This window comes from Cyanistes caeruleus, chromosome 1 (assembly GCF_971803275.1).
Source record: "Cyanistes caeruleus chromosome 1, bCyaCae1.hap1.1, whole genome shotgun sequence".
Lineage (NCBI taxonomy): Eukaryota > Metazoa > Chordata > Aves > Passeriformes > Paridae > Cyanistes > Cyanistes caeruleus.
In genome coordinates this window covers 49497791-49516682 of record NC_141701.1, presented here as the reverse complement: position 1 = coordinate 49516682, position 18892 = coordinate 49497791, and the positions used below count along the sequence as shown (strand labels likewise).

Below are 18892 nucleotides of genomic sequence, written 5' to 3'. Positions count from 1 at the left end.
TCTTTCCTTAAATTTAGGTGATTTTGCATTGAAATATGGATTTGAGCCTGTAAGAGGAATGGAGATACAAGAATTTTCTCCTGATCCATTTTAAGCAAACCTGAGTAAATACTACTTAGAGTCAAGCATTATTTTTCAAATATTTTTCAATAAAATAATGAAGATGCATGAAAAGAAATATGTGAGAAATAGCTTAGAGTGATGTGAAAGAAAGCCTTATTTCTAACATTCTGGATCAGAATTTCTGCCCTAGCTAAATCCCAGACTGCATGAGCTCTTGGAAAACAGCATCATTGAGAGGCAGAGACGGAATTTTTCATTCTTCCATTCAGAGCTCAGATCACTTCTCTACCCTTTGCAACAAAATCTTGCATGGGTTTTTCCTCACAGCTGCCATCTGTGTTTTGGATTTTATTAAGTGAATTTGTTTCCCTGAACAAAACAAAACATCATTCAGGCTACAAAAATAAGTAGACAGGTGGTCTACATAAAAGATATTTTTCCCATTGTGTTGTGTGCCACGATTTAGTCTAATTACTCCTATCATCTCACCCCTTATATTGTGATTTTTTTTTTCCCCCAGAGGAAAGAAATAATGGCATTACTTTTTGGGAACAAAGAATTAACTTGGAAATCATGCAAAAAAAGCAACACTGCCCATTGGTAGCCTTGCAGAAGTGCTTTGGCAAGAAAATAAAGGATGTAAAAGGGTATCTAAAATCTAGTTAATCTGGGGGGAAAAATAAGTAAATTATTTTCAGGTTCTGTGCCTGTCCTTGAAGTTTCTCTGCTAGTTCATTTTAGCTTTTTATGATTGTTTGTGTTAGAAGTGTGAATACAAGATAAAAACCCATTCAGTTGTGGGGAATGCTCCTCTGTGTGGGGCTGTGGTGCAGTGCTATTAATTAGGAAACAAGAAACAAAAGTTGTATTTCCATCTTCTTTGAAAGGAGAGAGATTACTGTGTTGTTGTATCTTCACTTAGCTTTTGATACTTCTTTAATTTTCACTGCTTTCCTCCCCACCTCATTGCCAAGACTACCACAATAATGCATTTAGGACTATCAGTGCCTGGCCAAACTAGAAGTAATCAGCTCCAGAATGTGTAATTCTATTAAAGATATCCATTACCATGTATCCCCAAAGAAAATTTTACAGTCCATTACAGCCCACTCCTTTGTATGAAATGGTGAGAATGCCAAGGGCAACCACTGAGATGAATTATTGTCAAGTGCTTAATTTGTCTTTTAAAGAAAAAAGTAAAGAAACTTGGGCCAAATTCTTATGCATGTGATAATTTTCATGCATTTAGGTAAAAATAAGGTGAGGATTCAGATCCTCACTTCTGTCCCTCAAATACTGAATAAAATACGACACTCAATGCATGTTCCCATATACTCACATTCTAAAAATCTGCATTTTTTAAGTATTCATGTTTATATTGGGTTTGTGACTGTTAACAAAAGAAAGAAAATTGTGTCAACTACACATGTGCAAAAAGTCAGATCTTAGAGCACCTAAGCATTGTTGAGATGAACCAGAATAAATAAATATGTAAGTGTATTCCAAGTCCGCTTGGACATTTTCACCACTAATAATCAGAACAATCTCTCAACTCAGTGTCTCAGGAGAGTTGCTGAGAAATGAGAGCGACATTTCTAACAGAGCAGAGTGTTATTATGTGGGAACCGCTGAGAATCAAGTCGGGATTAAAACCAGAACAATTGCAGGGGGAATTCAATTCCCTCTTTAGTGAATTGATCAGCTTTGCAATCTATTTAGGTATACCAGTGAAGGAAGACAGCAGTGCACAGTCCTTTTGGTCACAGGACAGTGTCTTTGTTCTATTAGAGGACAGGTAATTATCAGTGCCTTTGGTAAAAAACATGATCCTCTTGCAAAGAAGGGGAGGGACAGACTGAAATCCTTCTGCTATGAGGTAATTTCAGGGGGTTGTGATATATAACTAGGAAACCTACAGGTAATATATTGACACCTTAAAAATGCAGAAATAACACACTTTTGAGACAATATTAGTGTAGGTGGTAATATAAAGGGCGGTCTTTATTGGAAGCCTCCAAGGGGCAGATATGGAAAAATGACATGGGGTGAATGCAGCTTTATAAATTTAGAAAATTATCATAATTGACAATAATCTCCAGTTAAAAGCACAGGTGATGAAGTAATTCCCCCCTTCCCACCTCTTCTGTAGCCCCCCTTAAGATAAGAACTAAACTTTATGAAAATGTTTCTCAAAGAGCTGCTTTCAACCTTGCCTCCCAGGAACAGCCAAGACAGGACAGGGGCCTTGGATCCTGATAAAATGGGATGGGAGGTTCTCAATACATTAATATTTCAATACATGGATATTTTTCAATAAATGAAAAATTTATTAGATCGCAGCAGGGCTTCACCTAATTATTTCATTTAGTCCCCATTTCTCAAAAAATGACAAGTATGGGAGTATCTGGATATTCATGGTGTTGAAATCTGTGTTCTGGGAAACATGTAGGACTAAATTAATGAACTGCATAAAGAGGGGCAAAGCTAGAGAGAGGCCAGGACCAGATCTTGTGTGTGGGCTTTCCATCAGTGATTGAGAGAATGTACCACATTGCCCTCTAGAAAGACCTCTCAAGGACATCATAGCTGAGACCATATTGACTAAGATTAAGACCACACATAAGCACAACTTATTTTCTGTCCCTATTTCCCCCAAAATTTAGCATTTTGATAGTAACAAGTGAGAAAAATGTGAGAGAAGCAGCCCTGCAGACACCAAGGTCAGCAAGGGAGGAGAGGAGGAGGCTCTCCAGGTGCTGGAGCAGAGATTCCCGTGCAGCCCGTGGTGCAGGCCAGGTGAGGCAGCCCGTGGAGATCCACGGGGGAGCAGAGATCCACCTGCAGCCCCTGGAGGACCCTACTCTGCAGGAGACAGACATGCCTGGGAGAAGCTGCAGCCCACGGAGGAGCTCGTGCGGGATGATGTTTCCTGGAGCAGTCTGCACCTGAAGGACTGTACCCTGTGGAAAGGAAAGCAGTTCTTGTACGACTGCAGCCGTAGGAAGGACACACAGTGGAGCGGGAGAAGAGTGTGAGGAGGCAGAGAAAACCAATACAAACTGACCACAGGCCCCATTTCTCTTCCCCCTGAGCAAGTGGGGAACACGTAGAAGAGTTGGGACTGAAGGACTGAAGCTAAGACCACTTATTTTTAATTTTTTTAACCAAGCAAAGAAAAACATATTCACTAGTTTTATTTTTAGTGGGATTCTTTTGGCTGAAATTTTTAAAGAATGTTTCAAAAGAAAAGTCCCAGTAATAGAAAATGTCAGCCCATATGCACAGAGGTGTGTTAAGTTTATAAAGAAGCTTTGTAAGATATTTGGCAATCTTCACAGTAAGTGGTGCTATATGCTCCTGTATAAAACATACCATTGTGATGCACAGAGCTTTAGTACCACCTGTTAGACATGATAAAAAACTTAATGGAGTCAGCTGTAGCTCATACAGCATTCTTGCCAGTATTTCCAAGTTCTTGAGCTGTGTGAAATCCAGGGCAAGTGGTGCCCATGTCTAATTCCCTCAAGTTCAAACAGGATTGCTTCATGGATGTCACCGTGGAAATGTGGCACAGCTCAGAGCACACTGCCACGACTTCTTCCCACAAGCAGTCTGCAAGTAACTGAAAAATTCAGCAACCTGCTGTTATCATCTGTCACAGTTCACTTCTCCTTCCTTTCCATTTATTCCTCAGTTGCAGCTGATAACGTATCAAGATCTTTTCTTTTTTTTCCTTACAAAACAGCAGCCTGGTTTTAGGCACTATAAATATGCTTATGGAAGTATGGCATTTTTTCTGTAGGGAAAAAACACAAGTCATTGTGGGGTTTAATTTACATGCAAACATAGTTTTCTGCAGCATTAAAATATGATTAATAGATTTCTTTTTAGCCTAATCTCATAATATTGGTAAAAATATTTTAGTGATATGAATGTATTACAGTAAAACTATTTTGTCTCACTTGATAAAGAAGGATGTTCTTTTTTCTTTTTCTTTTATACTAAGAATTTTTTCAAAAATTTTTTTCCCAAACCCACCTTAAATATAGTATCCAGAAACTGTAAAAGGAAACATTTCTCTTTTTTTCCTTCTTTTTAATTGTGATGTATAATATTGCACACTCCAACTGTTGAAATGCAATAGTAGGTTACAGTCAATGGCACATTTCTCTGCACAGGGTAATCCAACCTTTGTAATCCAACAATATATAGGTTTTAACAAGTGGGATTTTCTTCCTTGCAGTGCAAGGAATGGGAATTTTAAAGCAGCCTTCCAAAATTCTAGCTGCCCATTCATATTAGACTCCTACTAATGGGTATGTTCCCCTGTGTCACGATTTGCTCCACAGGAGGCCATACGGAGTTCCTTACGACTGCACTGCACCTCTGCTGTTTGAAAGTTGCCTTGTCTGGGTTAGGAGGAGAACAGATGGGCAGCAGTGAGTGCGATGAACAGTGTGTAAGAAACTGTGAATTCTATTTTTGGTCTGTGTCTTATCTTGTCAATAGCTAGGAGCCCCTGATATATGTTAAGCCGGTGAAGGGATCTGTATTCTATCAATAATTTTGGATTCAGGACAGAAGTTAGTTGAGCAGTAAGTCTTTACTTAAGAAAATCCTCAGTAAACATAGCCTAGCATACTTTATTGAATAATGAATAGCTATAAGAGAATTCAGAGCTCATGTTTAATTTCATTTTTGTTTATGCATATATTATGGTGATCTTCAATGAAGGATGAAGTTGAAATTTTTACCTTTATTCTGATCACTGAGTACTGCCTAGAGAAAAAGACTATTTTCATTTCAGAACGCATGGCTAATTTAATGCTTAGAAGAACAGTACTTCCACATCAGTTGGGTAAATTAATATTTATGAAAAGGATGAGTAAAAACACATGTGAATGTGTTTGCATCGTCATGAATATGGCAAGCAGATTTTTTTCAAAATAATGTAATGCATAAACCACGATTATTTTTGCCTCATGTGAATGCAGTATGTGTGTACATTCTTGGATTAATAATTGTTAATTAGTTAAATGCATGCCCAGGGGTTTAGAACAAGATGATTTTTAGGCCTCTTCCAACCCAAACCATTGTATGAATTTTGTAGTTCTTATAAATTGCAATATCTGTAATTTTTCCAGTGTCTTGCAATTTATCATGCATGGTTGTAACACCTTAAACCCTGAAGAAATTCCCAGTGGCATCAATGACATCTTCTTTTATAGGTTTACAACTTAATCCAGTACATTGAAAGATTAGTGTAAATGATCCATAAAGAAGCTGGCAGAATAATTCATTTCATTCCATGGTCTGGTTTCAGCAGTGGAGCTGCATGCAAGCACCTTTGTTATAAATGATAAAATTATTCTTGAGAACACAATAGCAAGGAGCTGTTAGGAAAATACATGTGTACAAAGTCAGACTTTATAAAAGTGGTTACTCAGTCTCTTCCAACAGCATCTTGCTATGACCTATTTAAACACACCTATTTTTGTGCACCCAATCTGGAGTGATCTTCATTCCAATATTTCCTTTTGCATGCAGTGACTAAGTTTTATGTGTAGGAACAAACAAGAGGGATGTGAAGGATTGCCAGAACAGTTAGATTCCTATAATAATTATGTTAAATCACAAATGTGTATTTTCATATTTGTAGATTATAAAGAGAATGTTTCAAGGGGATGTTTTAAAGGTATTTTACTTGGAAGAACTTTTATTATGTAAAATTACTAGTAATTGACAGCACTGAATAATAACTTTAGAGAAGAATGTGATCAATTTTGCAGGGTGCCGTACATGGCATTTTTTTGCTGAAGAGCAAGCCTACATAGTGATGTGTAGTTTCTTTTTTTAACTCTGGCCTGAGAGTTTATAAGGGAGGTGAGATAATTAGAAATACTCTTACTGAAAATTCTACTGAAATTACACAGGTAATTGTTATTTTCAGTTTTACAATATATTCAAGTATTAAGAAAAACACACATTGGTACCTGACATAAAGATTAACTAGCTTTAAAAATACATTTCTCTGTATTAATTGAAAAGACATCTAATTACACTATGTTGGGTAATAATGGTTTTGGCCTACAGGAGAAGCCACAATAGTATTATGTGATAAATAAACATTCCATGTGTTTGCATTTACATTACAGCTAACAACATTCCCTCCTCTGAGGCTGTTCTGGCTCATTGCTAATATTTAAAGAGTTCTTGATCAAATCATTCCTGTATGGTGCCAATACAAAAGAAAATTCAATTAATATGCCAAAAAATGGAAGGCAAACACTAAAAGAATGTTTTAAGCCCTGTATTCAACTGTGCGTTTGGCATGAACATTTTGTCCTCTATTTCACAAATATTTAGTATTATGAATTTTTATTTGCAAATAGATGAATTTGCATAGGATTATTCAAGCTAGTCTAATTAATCATGTGTTTTTGCAGAATGATAGATGTATATATTAACCAATATTTAATTTTCTATTTAACTGATGTCCAATTTTTTATTTTGCTTCTTGACTGAAGTGAAACAAATGTACAGGTATATTATGTTATTTCTGTAGCATATTAGTTGGAACCCTTCCTAGATCTCAGATTTGTAATATGAGTTATGAACAGGGATATAAATAACCTATGTTACCTTCAAAAGGAAGAATATTTTATATAACCATATTTCTAGCTCATTCAGGACTGGTGAAAGTTAGCTATTTGGTCAACTGCAACACAGGATAGTATATTCTGATTTTCTTTATTTTGTCAGTATATTGCAAATTTCAACACTAAATTTTTGCTGGAATAATCTTCCATAAAGAAAATACATGAAAATGTAGTAAATGGCTTGGTCATTTGGCAACAGAGACTAAAGCCCTTTCAGCTGTACCAGAATCTGCTATTAAAGAGACCAAAGTTTGGTAATTTACTGCGTGAATAACACAGTGGAGTTTTTGGAGCTTGAATTTAATGTTTTTCTAAAGAAAAATGCCTGAAATATCCAATTCCATCAGACTTGAAGTTTTCTCTTTCAAATTATACCAAACATTTTTTCACTGAAGGTTCTAGGGGTATCTTTCACTGGTTATGTCTTTCACTAAAGCCCTCTTGCCTGGAGAGACTGTCAAGAGCAGGCTTTGCACAAATTGCTGCTGTGCAGCCTGTGTGAGTTGTAACAGAATGAAAATCCCTGGTAGTGTCATCTGCTGGAGGGATTTTGCAGAGCTGTCAGTCATGTTTGCTCTACAGAAGGGAAGGGTATTCTTGTTTCACACCTCAGTTCATGGTCTCAGGGGTGCAATCACAGATCACACGAAGGGTTTCTCCAGGGAGGTACCACAGAACCCGACAAATGCAGCAGGCATTTTCCATGGAAGCTGGCCGAGAACTAGCCCTTGTTCTTAGGTCCAGTAGGCTATGTGTAGTGGAAAGATTTTTTTTTCCACTGACACAAAGCTAGACTAGATATGCATGAGGCATGTGCTTCACTAATCCAGTCTAGTGGCAGGAAGCCTAAACTATCCATATGCTCGCTGTGGTCTGGCATTGCAGAGGCATGCTGACAATTTGGCGATGGTGACTGTTCCTGTGGGCGTCACTGAGACATTCCCATATCGCTTCTTCTTTTCAGTATCATATGATGTTCTGGGAAGCTGTGTACATTCTGTTTTTTCATGCTTCAAGGAGAATGACATTACATACCCCGAAGTCCAAGAAGTTAAGAAATCTGTACCACAAGCTGTAACAGACCAGGAGGTGAAACAGGAAAGGTGTTCTTCAGGCAGTAGTTTAATACTACCAGTCAGTTTCTTTGCTTATGATTGTCTTCTTTGTCTCCAAAGCAGCCAAGCTCTGTTAGCCAGTGAAGCATTTCATATTCCTCTCACTCCTCTTCACGATTCTTATCATACTTGGTTGTATCTTCTCTTTCAACCAGAACATTACTCTTTAGAAACACAGTGCTGCTTACGTGTCCCTGAGAGTGTACTTCTGAGGCCAAATCATTTTAAAACTAGGGAAAATTATCTGTGTGCTGAAGTTATCCTCAGACAAAAAGGGAAGAATAATATCCCTTGTGTTATAAAAAAAAACCACAAAAAAAAACACACACAAAAAAAAAAAAAAAAAAAAAAAAAAAAAAAAGCTGCCTGTGGAGTTCATTTAGGAATGCAACTTGCTTGGAAAAAAGTCCTGTCATTAAGTGTTCAACAAAAAATATCCATTTACTGACAATTAGAAAACCATTTGCCAATTATTCTGGCTTCACAAAAGTCATCCATTTGGTCATTAGAAGAGATTTGAAACAGAAGCCTTGTGCTAAGTTCATTGTTGAATATTCCTGCAGAGTGATTCCATTCCAGGTAAATTTTATCCATGACATCTTGCTTTTAGCCATACTATTGATGACCAATGGCATGAAAATTGCCAGCTTAGGAAAATAAATGTAACTTTGTTACTCAATGCATTTTTAAGAAAACTTCTTTCTTTGCATTCTTGCTCTCAACCTGTTTTCTAGTCACAACTAGTGCTGAGGAAAACCAACGTGAACAATTGCTGGGGACTTCAGGCCGTGGGAGAGTGGCAACCACAAAGTCTGGTAACAACAGTTTTATTTGCCATGTGAGAAGGAGTAGGCAGAAGCCTGTGACTGTCTTGTCTAAGATTTCCACAGTTTGTCTATTAAAAGTGAGTACAACCCCACCAAATGAAGCAGAGCAGGATGCTGCAGCAAACCTGTTGCTTTGAGAAGGGGGTGTCATAACCTCCAGGAGGAGGTCAAAGGTTGTGCTGAGGAACGCAGGCATCACCCAGAGCAGAACCACTCCAGTCTGAGCAGAGAAAGACAATATTACAACCTTCAGAATTTCTCCCTTTGGATGAGATTTAGAATGTGTGAAACAAGGACTGATAAATTTTGACAGCTTGCATTTCCAGATGTCAGGGATTGGTTCAGCTACTTATTAGAATATGGGTGAACTGGAATTGAAAGTACAAAAGATTTTTTAGTTTTGTTACTTGCATGACTGTGAGGTATTCAGACTAACTGTAATAACATGCTCTTTTAGTAGAAGATTAATAGATATGTTAACAGAAGTGTTTCTATTAGAACAATTTTAGATTTAGAACATCCATTAAAAATTTTTATTGTAGAATTCTTATCCAAGAAGCTTTCTACTACAACACATTCTAGTTTCTTGAGCTTCTGTCTATGAAAAAAACCAGGAACATGAATGAAAAGAAGATAGACATAATTTTTTTTACAATTGTCATAATTTATATAATCATAGAATAATTTCGATCAGAATGGACCTTAAAAAATCAATTACTTTCAACCCTTTGCCACAGTCAGGGACACCTTCCACTAGACCTGGTTGCTCAGAGGCCCATCCAGCCTGGTCTCAAACACCTTCAAGGATGGGACATCCACAACGTCTCTGGACGACCTATTCCAGTGCCTCCCCATGCTCACAGTAAAGAATGTCTTCCTAATACCTAATCTAAACCTACCCTCTTTGAATTTTCACCCTTGTTCTATCACTCCATGCCATTGTAAAAAGTCCCATTTCAGCTTGCTTGTCAACCTCTTTTAGGTACCAGGATCTTCTCCAGGTTGAAAAACCCCAACTCTTAGCATATCTTCACAGGAGAGGTATTCTAGCTCTCTGTCCATCTACATTGCCCACCTTTGGACTCATTCCAACATGTCTATGTTCTTCTTATGTTGAGGGTCCCCAGAGCTGTCTGCAGTACTGCTGGTGGGGTCTCACCAGAACAGAGCAGAGCAGAGAGGGAGAATCATCTCCCTCACCCAGCTGCCCATGCTGCTTTGGATGCAGCCCAGGATGTGGGTTGGCCTCCTGGTCTGCAAATGCACATTGCTGAGTCATGTTGAGCTTCTCATCAACCAACACTTCCAAGTTCTCTTCAGGGCTGCTCACAATCGATTCTTCACCCAGCCTGTATTTGTTCTTGGAATTTCCCCAGCACATGTGTAGGATCTTGCACTGAGCCTCGTTGAACTTCATTAGGGCCTCATGGACCCACGTCTCAAGCCTGTGAAGGTCTCCTTGAACAGCTTGACTGGGCAATATGACTTTCTATAGCTTTGTGTATGACAACTGTTTGAATAATAATTGACTCATGATAGTGGTTTTGGTACTCCATATGTATCTTTAGTCTTTTTCCATATCCTTATTTTTGCAACAAAAACAGGCTGTTTTCTTCAACTGGAGCAATCAGGAATAAAAAGTTTTGAGAAGGGAACTTCTAAATGTTCAACCCTGGTGTGACTTCTTGGTTTTTTCATGAGACCTGTAAGAGTGGAATCATCTTTACAAATACTGTGGTTCCCTCAATCAGATTTCTGTTCAAAATTTTACGAGCAAATAGCAGAAAATATAGCTTCATACTCAGTCCAAATAATCACACACTCTTCAAAACTAAAGGGAAAAATGCTCTTTTCACACTTCCCAATAAGATGAGAATTAACTGAGGTCAATTCAACCTGAGTGCATGGAGGAATTTTCCCAGGTCTGCTGTAAGAGTCAAGTAGGAGGTGCTCAGCTGGGAGGATTCAAATGGCAGGACCAATGGAAACAAACTAGGTGTCCACATCTGAGCCTGGCAGCATCTCCTGCATCAGACAGACCTTGAGGGCTGATTGCAGGAAACCTGAGATGGGATCAATCCACTGAGCTCCTTGGCTTTCCCAGGTTCCCAAGCAGTGTGCTTGGGAGGCCAGTGGATGCTGAAAGAAAAAGGGAGATCACAGAGGATGCGTGATTCCCTCTGTGTCTAGTTTGCTCTTACTATTTATCTTCAGATGCCACTATTTCCAACACTGTGTGTCTTCACAGGTCCTGTCAATGGACTGTGTCCGTGGTACCTGTGCCACTGGAGTCAAAAAAGGTCCAAGTATGATTTATTTCTAGAGAAAATTCAGCTTTGTTTATGGTTTTTCCCACTGTCAGGAAACAGGTGGGATTTGCTTCTCTTTCCAAAACTTCCAGGGGTCATACAAATCTTGTGTTTCAACCTCTGCCAGTTTAGATTTGAAGCAGGGAGACAGGGCAGGAGGTAGGGTGGTGGGTGGAGGAATGGGCATGAGTGCACAGATGGGTGATTGTATAAACCTTATTGCTGAGGAAGCCTGGCAAATAATGCTCAACAGATCATTATTGTTGCTGTACACCATCTCTTCTGTAGACTTCAAAGATGCACTTTGTAACTGTCTGAGATCATACTCTTAACTGCTCTATAAAAACCATTAAATCTTCCTTTTAAATCATAGTCTTATGGAACTAAAGCAATGTTAACAGACTTAGCAGGCCTGGCAGGTTTTTTCCTATTCACTTAGGGTAGAAGAGATCACAGACCTCTTCATGCTGCTTCCAGAGTTTTATTCTGAACTTTCTCTGCATATGCGCTTGACCTGCACATCTATTTTCATTTAGGATAAGAGAGGAATGACTTGTAAAAGTATGCAAGGCTCTTCTAAACACAGCTTTATCATCAGCCAGTAAAGTACTTATCCTAATAATGAAAAAAGATTTAAAAATAGTAGGATCATTCCTTTCTAACTTTCAACATATTAACGAGCAAATAGCTGGCTGAAATGGAGTTCATTTTCTCACAGCAGTTCCCAAAGTGCTGTACATTGCATTGGTAGCTGGAAAGGTGTTGATAACACCATTACATTTTTTTCCCCTGCCCAGTAGCAAAGGGGACTAATAGAGAGGTTTGGTGGGTGTTTGGCATCCAGCCAGGGCCAACCCACTACAGTGGTTTAGTTGCCAAAACATGGGATCATGAGGATTTTGAGATAAAGATAATAATTGTGAGAAGTAATGGGCAAAACAAATAGTGAACAACATCAAAGAGAGGATTGATCATGGGGAATCTTTGTCATATTGTGATATAATTGTGGTGAACAGACAAGGGTTGAATTTTGTGTACATTCTCCATTTTTTTCTGTGTTGTGATGATGTTATTTTGGGTTTTGTGGGGAGAATTTTGTTTTGTTTACTTTGGTTGCATTTGTTGATGCAAGGGCAGGTTGTGTGGTGAATGTGGATTTTAGTGATAATTCTTAAATATATGATTTTTGGAGATGAGGGGTGGAATGTATCAGGTTTCCATGGCCAGGTAGCAGTGGGGGTATGGGGGTGGCTTCCCTGAGAAGCTTGATAGAAGCTCCCTCCATACCCAGCAGAGCCAATCCTTGGTGGCTCCAAATACAGATGTGCCACTGGCCAAGGCTAAGCCGATCGGAAATGGTGGTAACACCTCTGTGATAACAGTTAAGAAGAAAAAGAAATTATTGCACAGGTGTAATTGCAGCCAGAGAGGATCAGGGTGAGAATATGTGAGAGGAAAAACTCTGCAGACACCAAGGTCAGGGGAGAAGGAGGAGAAGGAGGAGCCGGAGCAGAGATTCCCCTTCAGCCAGTGGTGCAGACCGTGGTGAGGCAGCTGCACCTCTGCAGCCTGTGGAGGAGCAAAGGGATGCACCTGCAGCCCATGCAGGAGATCAGTGCTGGAACATGTGGATTCCTGAGAGGAGGCTGTGAACCTCCTTGAACAGGTCTGTGCTGCCTTGCCTGTGCTGGAGCAGGGTCCTGGCCAGGGCCTGCAGGACCATGGAGAGAGGAGCTCATGCTAAAGCAGGTTTCTTGGCAGGATTTCTGACCCAGTACCCACACTGGAACAGTCTGTGCCTGAGGAATGGCAGAACTGCACCCTGTGAAAGAGTGACCCAAGTGGCAGCAGTTTGTGAAGAGCTGATTCCCGTGGGATGGGCTCATGTTGGAGAGGATCACGGAGAACTTTGTCCTGTGGGAGGGATCCCACGCTGGAGCAGGGGAAGGACTCCTGTCCCTGAGAAGCATCAGGAACAATGTGTGAAGAACTGATCATAACCCCCCATTTCCCATCTCCCTGCACCACTGAGGGAGGGAGGTAGAGCTAGAAAGGAACGAGGAATGGAGGGAAGGTGTTTTTAAGATCTTATTCTCATTTTCCTGCTCTGATTTTGTTAGTGATAAATTCAAATAATACTCCCAATCTGAGTCTGTTTTATTCATGACAGTATTTGCTAAGTTGTCTCTCTTGGTGCTTATCTCAACTCCTGAACCCTTCATTCTATTTTGTCTCCCCTGTCCATTTCTAGAGGGGAGTATTAGAGAGACTTTGGTGGGTGTCTGGCTTCCAGCCAGGTTCAAGCCATTACATTCACTCATGCAAAGATTAACTGTGTTTGTTGGATCTAAATGTGTGTTCTTATTTGGTGTGATTTCAGTGAGTTTGTGGAGTATATGGGTTTTGTTCTGTCTTTTGTTTCACACTGATCTACAAAAACTTTTTATGGAAGATGGTGATAAAATTAAGGGCCTTCCTCTCCTCTTAACCACATTTCTTCTTAAACCTGAAATAAAATGTAAGGAAGAGACAGGATAAAAGAAATCTATATCCCAGGATTGCTGAAGCACACCTTGTTCCATACAGCATTCTAGGATGGAAGTAAAGGAATTCAAAATGCAAGTAGCCAAATTCTCTGACATTTGTACAGTATTGAAGATCCCCAGACTCTGCCCACTAGAACACAAGATTCAACCTTTGTCATTATGGTCTTCTGCTGCTTTATCTTCAGTAATTCAAATAATAATGAGGGATTTTATAGCATCCAGAAGAACTAAGCTCTACCCTAAATACTCATTGGGTGCTAGTATTTTAAATAGTTTGAGAATATCAATGCATAAATATTATCATTGGAATAAAAATAATACAATTAGTTTACTAATATCCTTTAAATGGCTGTAATCTGCAAGCTAAAGGAAGTTTTCTAAAAGTATCTAAAATATTTTGATTTTAAATAAGATTTATGCTCAAATAATTTCAAAATAAATATTGGTGAAACCAGTGTTCTTCATTCATCTTCTGGAAAGCAGAACTACCAAAATTATACATTTCTGAAAGCAACCATCAGTGTTAGCTTACAATATTCCTTCTTTGGATCTTTCTTACAGTGCCTTAAAATGTACACTCTGAAAGTACACTGAATATTCCAGTTACAGTAGTGCAGTTATTCTGAGTGATGTGTCCTGTTTCTTTGCCAGTGCTCACATGCACTGCTGTTTCGGCAGGGGTCAGCCTGACTGTCAGAATAGATAACCATCACTGGGTCTGGCTTTACTGTGAACTTCCCAAGAGACAGGGTAGACACGAAATTTTAGATCAGCTACTGTTTTATAGGGCTAGTGTCATTTTTTTTCTGCAGTACAGATTTAACATTGCTAAAAAGTAGTGGCTGAAAACATGAAAAAAAAAAAAATTTGTTTACTTGATGATGGGGCATGATTCTGAGTTACATTTGTGAAAGCACAGGTTAGCGTGTCTAGTCTCAGTTAAATTCTTTGTAGACTGAGGAATTCACAAGAACAAATCTGCAACCTAACGGCCTAACAACCTAACACCCTGACAACTTCATTGCATATCTGATAAGAACTGTATCTGATAAAAAATGTATAAAGTAGCCAAAGAATAGATGGGAGGAAGCTTCTGGAGTTACTAAAGGCCTGAAAATCTATCTTTGGATGTGACTGAGAAACAGAGTCATTTTGGTTTAAGACATATAAGGGCATGAAATAGTTCTGTCTCACATCAGCAGGAGGGAACGTGGCTCATGGTAAGAGCTTCTGAAAAGGTTTATTGAAAAATCTCCAGAGCTATTAGCTGGAAGTGGATACTGGACACATTTAGCTGCAGCTATCTATCAGTGGCTAATTACCAGAACAATTTTCTTGGAAATGAAGCAGATTCTGTTACCTCATAGCCTTAAAATCAGACTTGCTATCTTTCCACAAGGTGTACTCTATGTCAGCAATAAATTGTAGCTCCACAGTAGCGGTTATAGATGGATTTTATAAGCCTTATATTATGTCTGAGGACAAAAAGCATAGCCCACTGTTGCTCCTCCTGAACTTTCACAATAATGCTAACATTTAACATATGATGAACCTCATGTTTTGAGGGGAAAGATGAGATTTCAGATGAATAGCTGAAAGATGTAATAAAGTGAAAAGGCTGTGTGCTTTTTATTCAGGTTTAAGGGAGTATGATTTTTAGTACACAAATTAAAGTAGATTGTATTAAGCCGTTACCCTTCACCTTGAAATGAAATTAGATTAAATTGGAAAGAGTAAGCAGCAAGAAATTAACAAGATGTTCTGCATATATTACCAGTTTGGTATATAAATATAGTAGTCTGCTGAAGGTGTTACTCTTCTAAAAAATCATTTTTCTGAAGTATTTTCAATGCTATGGAAATATTTGTTGTACATTTGCATATTACTCTGCGGGTATTTTTTACAGGATATTTGAACTTAATTAAAAATAACTTTAAATGCATTACTTCAGTGATTTTTTTTTTTTTTTTCAAATACTCATGCCAAAATGCTTTGCAGTAGAACCTAGAGATAAAGCTTTTCACTTCAAAGTGAATGGTATTCCAGTATATGAAGACTCTATCATTTGCAATTACATGTAAAATAAATTTCTGGAGTTCTCTAAAATGTATTTCATTTGTGGTAGTTTTGTTTGATGGAGCAATGAGTTACTAATAGCATTCTCTTTTAAAGTGCATTATTAATAGCTTTAAAATTCTACCTACTTAGTATTATGGAGAATGCTTACTCTATACTACTACTTTAAACCATCAAATATTAAAAGCAGAAATTAAGTTCATTTCCACAATACTTGTGCTGGTCTCAGGAGCAATTCCATTGAGATCTGTGAAGTTACATCAGCTGAGGTATTGCTGGAAATAGTAACATGCAAAGAAAGGGAATTAAGCTCATACTTCTTCTTCCTTTTCCTTTAATGCTTTCTCTTCCACTCCCTCCTTCACTTCAATTTTTCTGTATCAATGGATGCTACTTAATACAGCAAAGTTCAAGTGAAATGAAAACATTCTTGAGTATATTTTCCTTGATTTTGACTTCTTTAGTCTCTATATACAAAAAAAAATTTTAATTCCGTTCTTTATAATGTGTTTCATGTCAGCAGTGTGTGAAGTTCAGACAAGGCTAGTATAAAATAACAGAGTCTGGTGCTTTGGTATTCCCTCTGAGCCCCCAAGAGTGAAACATGCAGTGTATAAATGCCTAATGTGCTGATGAAGTCAAACATCCTTCAGGAGTAAGATTTTCATTTACCATTTTGTGTAGCTCAGCACAGTGATTTGTGATGAGCTTCTGTATAGAATGCTCGTAGTGAAGAGAAATCATCTTAAAATCTGCATTTCTTACAAACGTGGATGTGAAGCTCATGCAAAAGCATTTCAGGTGGCACCTAATACAAGGGTACCACCACCATACTCCTCACAGTGGCAAAGCTTCAGAGTGAATCCTGTGTGGTTTCATCAAACTGATAAAAGATCAGTCACAAACTGTGGAAGTTAACAAGTCACAATTGAATCTGTGGCATTGCAAAGCTGACCTGTGCGATTCAAGCTTATAAGCATGTTTATTAATTTTTCCTGTTTGGCCATCCTACATCAGATTATTATTCATAATAATTCATCTCATCAAATAATTTTTTCAGTTATTTTTGCCTCTAATTGATTTAAAAGTCATTCTGAAAACCTTTTCTGAAATGTTTAAGCTATGTTCATTGTTTAGAAAATATTATTTCTCTGAATAGTTTTTACCCTGCTTGCAGAGGTTCATTAGTTGGTATGCAGTAATTAAGTATGGTTTTGATTTTACCTGTATATTAATAGAATCCTTTTCTGGTTCTTTATTGGATAAACATAGTTCCTACAATTAAATTCTTATCATGTGCCATTTGTATGCAGAACTAAATATACACAAAAGAAGTTCAAGATAAACTTCTCAAAAGTATTCTTTAATCTTTAAATCTGTTTGTTTCTAGGTATGTGCAGACCATTTGCTCTATTTATTGGAAAATGCACCCAAAAAAAGAAAAAAAAAAAAAAAGAAAGAAAAAAAGAGGCATGGATGTAATAGTAGCAAATTCCACATGCATAAATAATAGCAGAAAAGTCTGACGTGGTTTTTTTTTACTTTTGTATGTTTATGATCAGAATCATATCCAAAAATGAAATTTACTATAACATGGGTTTTGTAAAACTTTTAAATTATCACTGTTATAAATTAATAGATTAAATGTGGCTGGTGGTTCGATGGTTTAGATGGAACTGAATGAAGGCCCAAAACAGAAGACAAGAAGTTGTATCCTCAGTTCAAGAGCAGGATTATCTCCCAGGGGTGATGCATCCACTATCTTGTGGTATGCCTGGGGAAAAATATTTTGCCCACAGACTATCTCTTCCTTTTGCTGACACAAATTACTCTAATGACATACTTGATAAGCAACTTTTTGAAAGTACCAGTAATCTTTTTCAGACATTCTTCATAAATTAAGATTTATTTCTCAGTTTGCCATAGCTCAAAATCATTTCATGAGATTCTGTGAAAAATAGTCCTCTTTAAAAATGGTTGCTATTTCATTTTCTTCATAACTAAAATCACTCAAGAGAATATTTGTGGTAAATGTTTCTCTCTGAAAAGAAGATTTTTATGTTTCTTATTATTTTTTATGACAGTAGAGGTGAAATGAGACAAGTTGATTTGAGCAAGCCGCTTAAGTTATGCCAAATCTATTTCATGGCATTGCTATAAAACTAGAAAGTATTTCCGTTTCATCTAATGTGTAACAGCAAATATTGATCAGTTAATGTAGCCATCAAATATAAGGTGGTTAAAGTTATTTAACTGCATTTCTATACCACAGTAAATATGAGGGTTTGGTTCACCTTTCAGTTGTTTGTGGGCTTTTTTAAACCTTAAATTCATGAAGTTCAGTACTATAGCCATGTTTTAGGGAATAAATAATCCTTTACTCTCTGCCTTTTTATCAGGTGTTTCATATTCAGTACCTATCTGAGCTAACAATGACTGGTTTTGACTTTTAGATTGAGCTGAGAGGAACAGGTGGAAATTAAAAAGATTAAGTTTTGATCTAAGCATGACTGTTTTCTACCAGCCCAATGAGTTTTCTGCCCTGCTGGCTGAGCTCTTTTATCTTACACCTTCAGAGAGGGCTCACTCCTGTTTCTCCCAGGAGTCAGTTTTCTCCCATGTAGGAGTTAGCTGGTCTTGCATATGAGCAGAGCGTTCTTGGCACCATGTGCCTCTTTTCTTTTCATACTGTCACACTGGAGAAACCTGGCTTGGGCACACAGAACTTGGAACATATCCATGACCAAGCAGGGTGATCATAGTGGTGACATTTTTTGCTTCAGTTAAAGCTCCATAATACCCAAAGTGACTATGAAGTGAATTTTCCAGGATGTTCTTACTCATAGGTATGATGTGGGACAGTTTCTCTGAGGCTTTGCAGGTTCCTTCTGGTGGGCTAGTGAGGGTAACCAGTGGACTAATGTGGTGGTTAATATGGCCTGTATTGTCATTCTGTGAAAAATAATGTCTTCACAACTCCTACCCTTGGTCTTCACAGAGCTTCTGTAGCATTTCCATGGAGTTTCTCCACTAAGACACTTTTTCATTAGTTTCTGGGCTGACAACAGGTGTTCAGGGAAGGCACCATTCAAACAGAGCTACCAATTGAAAGCCAAGATAGGAGACCATCTGCAAGAATAGAGGTTCTGGTGTTTGTATGTTTTTGTAGCATCCACTTTTGCTTAGACTTAAAATATCGTAGTGTACTTGGAAGAATATTTTTTCAAATAAATCATTGCTATTTCTGCTAAAGGAGGTCAGGGTTTGTAGGACTGAAGCTGTAGACAGAGTCTTGTA

General features: G+C 38.0%; 1 protein-coding gene across 23 annotated transcripts in view; it reads left to right on the top strand.

Annotated features, from left to right (window-relative positions):
* Window positions 1-18892, top strand: part of DLGAP1 (DLG associated protein 1) — a 401340-nt gene that overhangs the window by 238855 nt on the left and 143593 nt on the right. For 3 of the 23 annotated variants that reach the window (XM_086891495.1, XM_086891490.1, XM_086891447.1), the window contains one exon: window positions 4413-4522. The exons of 19 other annotated variants lie outside the window; for them this stretch is intronic. The gene's annotated coding sequence lies outside the window, so the exon portion shown is untranslated. Of the gene's footprint in view, window positions 1-4412; window positions 4523-18892 lie in introns of those variants that run through there. One more of the 23 variants, XM_086891399.1, reaches the window with a different exon arrangement.